Below are 5,708 nucleotides of genomic sequence, written 5' to 3'. Positions count from 1 at the left end.
GTCCTACAAAGGAGGTGATAGCGCAGCGAACTAGGCAATCAGACTATGATGCATTATCAGTTTCCCTTAGCCATAGGAGTTTGACATTGAGGCTACTTATATAGCCCCTGGTGGCGCCTGCGCTTGCCTGAACTCGGGGCGCGTATGTGCCTGGCCGGGAAACGGCCCTTCGTTAATGCGGAGGAATCCTAAAGATTCCGGTATGTCATCGAGTGGTTGACCAGTTTCACGCTATATCATGATAGTCAGTTTTCGGCTTTCTCTACTGAGGTGCTCGCCTGGCCGAACCGGGGCACAATCGCAGTAGTTCTCCTAGTGCCACCTTAGCCGATAGAGCGGAACGTAAGGCAGCAAAACACAGGAGCCGGGCAAACCCAACATTTGACCAAAGACATGATTCGGAGCTGATGCATATAAGGCCAAACTCGCGACGCCAAACACTCCCTAAGGTATTCGGTCTTTATGAGGGCAGGCGGGATAACGCCCTTAGTAATAAGCCCCTAGTGTCCAGGTACACGCAAAACTCTGACGTGGCCACATGCCAAAACGCCAGCCTCCTCCTTGGTTATACCAAGAAACCAGGGGATGTGTATCAACAAGAGACAGTAAAAAAGGTTTACGCAGGGTCTTAATCAGAAAAGAATCCTTGGAACGGGTCCCTGCTGCACGTCTGCGCCTGTGTCTCCGTTGTGCCGTATCCTGTACGGGCGTAGCACGGTGTTCATCTGTAAAAGAGAGGAACTTAGTTAAAGAAAGATCGTGCCGAACATGAGTTATACTAAATAAACAAAGTATGAATCGAAATGGGTAAAATTGAGCTTTATTGTCTCTTGTTTTATATGCGCGGAGCCCCTAGTACAGGGGTATACGGCTATTAAGCGGTTATCAATTGTATGTTTATGCCGGACTCGTCTAGCCGTGTTCGTGGTCTTGACGACCTGTTTAGATGCTTTGGCTGGTGAAGCCGCTTTATTGTGGGGCTGTCAAGGCAGCCGCACTGTTTTCCGCGCGGGGAGGAACACTCAATGTTTTCTCTTTAATGAGATGATGCCTCATGGACCGGGCATCTTAAGCGTAAGAGATGCATAATGCGGTATTGCGTTAAAGCGGGCGAAAGCTTCGCGTCCCAGCAGTGCTTCATAGCTACTTGAGAATGGGGCGATGTGGAAAGTTAGTTGTTCGCAACGGAAGTTATCGGGGGAGCCGAACATAACTTCTAGCCGAAGAGAACCCATGGAGCGGGCATCCGGGCCTGGCGTTACCCCTTGAAAGGAGGTTTTGTTATGGCGAATTTTTGTTGGGTCTATCCCCATGTTGCGGATTGTGTCCTGGTATAACAGGTTTAGACCACTGCTGCCGTCCATCAGGACATTTGTAAAATGGAGTCCGCCGATTATTGGATCTAATACCAAGGCAGTCCAGCCTGCGTTCCGGATACTTCTAGAGTAATCCTGATGGTTGAAGACGATTGGTTTTAATAACCATTAGCGAGACTCCTCTGGGATAGGCCGTATGGCGCGTATCTCTTGTGGCGCCATTCTGTTCGTCACGTGAAGTAAGTTTTCTGTTTTGACTTCTGTGGGAAATCCTTTTGTTTCCTGGTGCTCTGCTTGTGGGGTTCGTCGTCGTCCTCACTTGGTGTGTCGAGCCCCTTGTGTTCGGCGTTGAGCTTGCCGGCTTGCTTGAAAACCCAACAATCTCTGTGGGTATGGTTCGCAGGCTTCCCGTGAGTACTGTGTATTTGACATATCTTGTCCAAGATTTTTTTTAAGTTGTTTAGCTCGTCCCTGTTATCCTTGAGGGGCGGCTTTCTCTGATTCTGCCGCGAGCTTTTGAATCCGGCGTTGACCGCCATGCTCTTTGGGTTGTTTCCCTTATTCCAGTGCTGGTCCTTGCTGCGTCGGGGTTTTCCGTTTCCATCCCTAACTTCGGATGTACTTGGGTCACTGGTGCTGCATCTTGCCAACCAGCTGTCCTCTCCTGCGCAAAAGCGGGTCATGAGGCTTGTCAATGCGGCCATTGTTCTTGGCTTTTCTTGGCCGAGGTGTCTGGCGAGCCATTCGTCTCGAACGTTGTGCTTAAAAGCTGCTAGGGCTTCGGCGTCCGGACAGTCGACTATCTGATTCTTTTTAGTAAGAAATCTGTTCCAGAATTTCCGGGCTGACTCTCCGGGCTGTTGAGTTATGTGACTGAGATCGTCTGCATCCGGAGGGCGGACATAGGTCCCTTGAAAATTTGCCCGGAAAGCATCCTCAAGCTCTTCCCAACTTCCAATGGTGTTTTCAGGAAGGGTTTTGAGCCAATGCCGGGCTGGCCCTTTAAGCTTGAGGGGTAAGTATTTTATGGCGTGGAGGTCATCTCCTCTGGCCATGTGTATGTGGAGGATATAATCCTCGATCTAGACCCCAGGGTCTGTTGTTCCGTCGTACGCCTCTATGTTTACGGGCTTGAATCCCGCTGGAAATTCATGGTCCAGCACCTCATCGGTGAAACATAGGGGGTGTGCGGCGCCCCTGTATTTGGGTGTGCCGTGATGTTTGGATATTTGTTGTGTTGCATTGCTTACTAGAGCTTGCTTTCTTGGCCCGTATATAGATCTGGCTGGGCCGTCTTTTTGATGTGGATCCTTTGGTGGATCGCGTGCCGGCTTGTGTGCGGCGCCGCTTGCCGCTCCATGCTGGCCATGCGGTCGTCCATCCGACCGGATGGCTTTTCTATTTTTTGACTGCGGGGGTTCTAAGGCCTCCTCATCAAATTCAGGCAGTAGCTTTCGCTTTGGATAGCTTTTTGTGTGGCGACTGCCGGCATATTTGTCTGCGGTGTTGCGTGCTTTGGTCCATCTGATTCTGAGTGCATCTTCCACAGTTTTGAGCTTCCGCTTCTGCTTTTTCAGGCTATGCGCAGTGGCGACGACCCTTTTATGGAGGCTCTTCTGCTCCATGAGTTTATCCGGCGTAAGGTTGTCCGGACTGTTGTTTTCACCGGGGATGGGGTGTTCGGTTTGTTGATCCAAGTTTCCCTGTTCGGACGCTTGCTCGAAGGCATGTTCGTCATCCGCCGGATCCTCCTGCTCTATGGCTGGGTCTGTATGACTGCTGTCTCTGTCGAGGCGGGGCTTGGAGCGGCGCTTACGTTGCCGCTTTGATTGCTTTTCGAGTGAACGATCCCTTGTTGCATCCCTGTGTTCCTCGTTGTCGCTTCCTTTGGGTGTGTCCACCATGTATACATCATGAGATAAGGTGGCTGTCCAGTGCCTTATAGGCGTTGGTTCGTGTCCATCTCCTACATCGTCGTCCATACCATCGATGTCTTCGGAGTCGAAGTCGAGCACGTCGTTTAAATTATCGACAGTGGGTACAAAGTGGGTGGTGGGTGGGCTTTGAATTTCTTCATCATCCGCATCCCAACCTTGTTGACCATAGTCCGGCCAGGGCTCTCCTGATAAAGAGAGATACTTTACTGAATTCAGAATATCGCCAAAGGGCGAGTGCTGAAAGATGTCCGCGGCGGTGAACTCCATGATCGGCGCCCAATCGGGTTCGATCGGTCGGGGCGCGGAGGGCTCGGAGTCTGGAGAGGAGTCCGGCTCCTTGGAGTCACGGGCTTTGCAGAGAATAGGGCTGGTGTTCGGCTCGATCGCCGTAGAGATTGCAGCCCCCGAGGCGGTGTCTAACCACCTATCCTTGATTGGCGTGATCGGCTCCGAGCTAGGGGTCGGAGCGGACACAGGTGCGGCCTCCAGGGCACTGTTCGGCGGCAGAGCTAAATCATGCCCATCGTGGCAGTGCGGCGCGCTCGGCTGTGGCTTGAATCCATAGAAGATCGAGTCTCCGCGGATGTCGGCCATGTAGTTCAAACTTCCAAATCTGACCTGATGGCCAGGGGCGTAGCTTTCGATCTGCTCCAGATGGCCAAGCGAATTGGCCCGCAGTGCAAAGCCGCCGAATACAAAGATCTGTCCGGGGAGAAAAGTCTCACCCTCGATCGCATCGCTGTTGATGATTGGGGAAGCCATCGGGCCTAAAAGTGACGACACAGAGGAACTCTCAATGAAAGCACCAATGTCGGTGTCAAAACCGGCGGATCTCGGGTAGGGGGTCCCGAACTGTGCGTCTAGGTCGGATGGTAACAAGAGGCAGGGGACACGATGTTTTACCCAGGTTCGGGCCCTCTTGATGGAGGTAAAACCCTACGTCCTGCTTGATTAATATTGATGATATGGGTAGTACAAGAGTAGATCTACCATGAGATCAAAGAGGCTAAACCCTAGAAGCTAGCCTATGGTATGATTGTTGTTCGTCCTACGGACTAAAACTCTCCGGTTTATATAGACAGCGGAGAGGGCTAGGGTTACACAGAGTCGGTTACAATGGTAGGAGATCTACATATCCGTATCGCCAAGCTTGCCTTCCACGCCAAGGAAAGTCCCTTCCGGACACGGGACGAAGTCTTCAATATTGTATCTTCATAGTCTAGGAGTCCGGCCGAAGGTATAGTCCGGCCATCCGGACACCCCCTAATCCAGGACTCCCTCACTCTCCGCACAGTGCATCGAACCCCTCGCGCGCGTCCGGAAGTTGTCCCGAACCCGACCCGGCGAGTCGTCACCGTTGGGTCCGGATCATCCTCAAACATCTACAAAATGTCTCCGTTTTGTTAATTGGACTTCCTAACATATTTTTTCTCGTCCGTCTAATTTCGATCGGAGGAACTCGGTAGCTCCTAACCTATTCCCCTACCTATATATGAGCCTAACCCTAATCGTAGGATGTCCCATCCGTCCATTCCGCCCGCCGCCGCCAGCCCACCTGGTCTCCTCCTCGGCTTCCTCACCGAGCCAACCACCATCCATCCCAATCCACCCCCTCCAACCAGAGCCTCCGACCGCCTTCCATGTTTTCTGCGCCACCAAAAAGATCACCAGCAGCCGCAGCTCCTGCCCGCGGAGCCCCTCGTCCCCGTGCCCTTGGTTCGCTCGATCCAGAAGATAGGAGCACACCATCGTCAAGCTCCTCCCACTTGCTCCTCCCTCCATGGCGTCGTCGTCGCCGGCGACTGAACCTGCAGCAAGCCTCAACTCCCGCAGGACCCCGCGACCATGAGGAGGCTATGTGAGCGGCGCTGCTGCACCTCGTCACCATCACCTGTCCGCCGGAGCCAGGCCTCCCTGTGACTCGCGGCTACGGCGATGGTCTTCTTCTACGTCGCGCACCTGCTCCCCTCGCCTCCGCCCGGTTCCTCCTCGCCGGAGTCCCAGCACCGCCTCCGCGGATCTTCAGCGTCGCCGGAGCGGGCCTCACCAGCTTGGTCGCCGCCCGTTCATCGCCCCGCTGTCGGACATGGCAAGCTCCGGCCTCCCTTGTCTTCTCGCGTCACCGGAGTCCTGCCAGAGTCCACCGCCACCGCAGTTTCGCGTCAGATCCGGCCAGGGACCGCCGGATCTTGTCGCCTCCGCCATGGATTCCCCATCCCCGACCTCTTCTGCTGCTTCTAACGTCCCACCGTCGTCTTCCCGGAGCCCCTCGCCGCCCTGCATGCCCTGCATCCCCTGCATCCCCTGCTTCAGGTCGAGCAGCACGCTACAGCGCTCGACCATGCGTTGACTGCACCCGTCTTGCGCGTGGGTCGCCTGCTGGCCTCCCGATCAGGCCCAGCCACAAGCCCCGCGGCCCAGCTGACTCCATGGACCTGGGCCTTGGCCCAGGGTA

Source organism: Triticum dicoccoides, chromosome 1A, assembly GCF_002162155.2.
Source record: "Triticum dicoccoides isolate Atlit2015 ecotype Zavitan chromosome 1A, WEW_v2.0, whole genome shotgun sequence".
NCBI lineage: Eukaryota > Viridiplantae > Streptophyta > Magnoliopsida > Poales > Poaceae > Triticum > Triticum dicoccoides.
Note: the sequence above shows the minus strand (reverse complement) of the source record.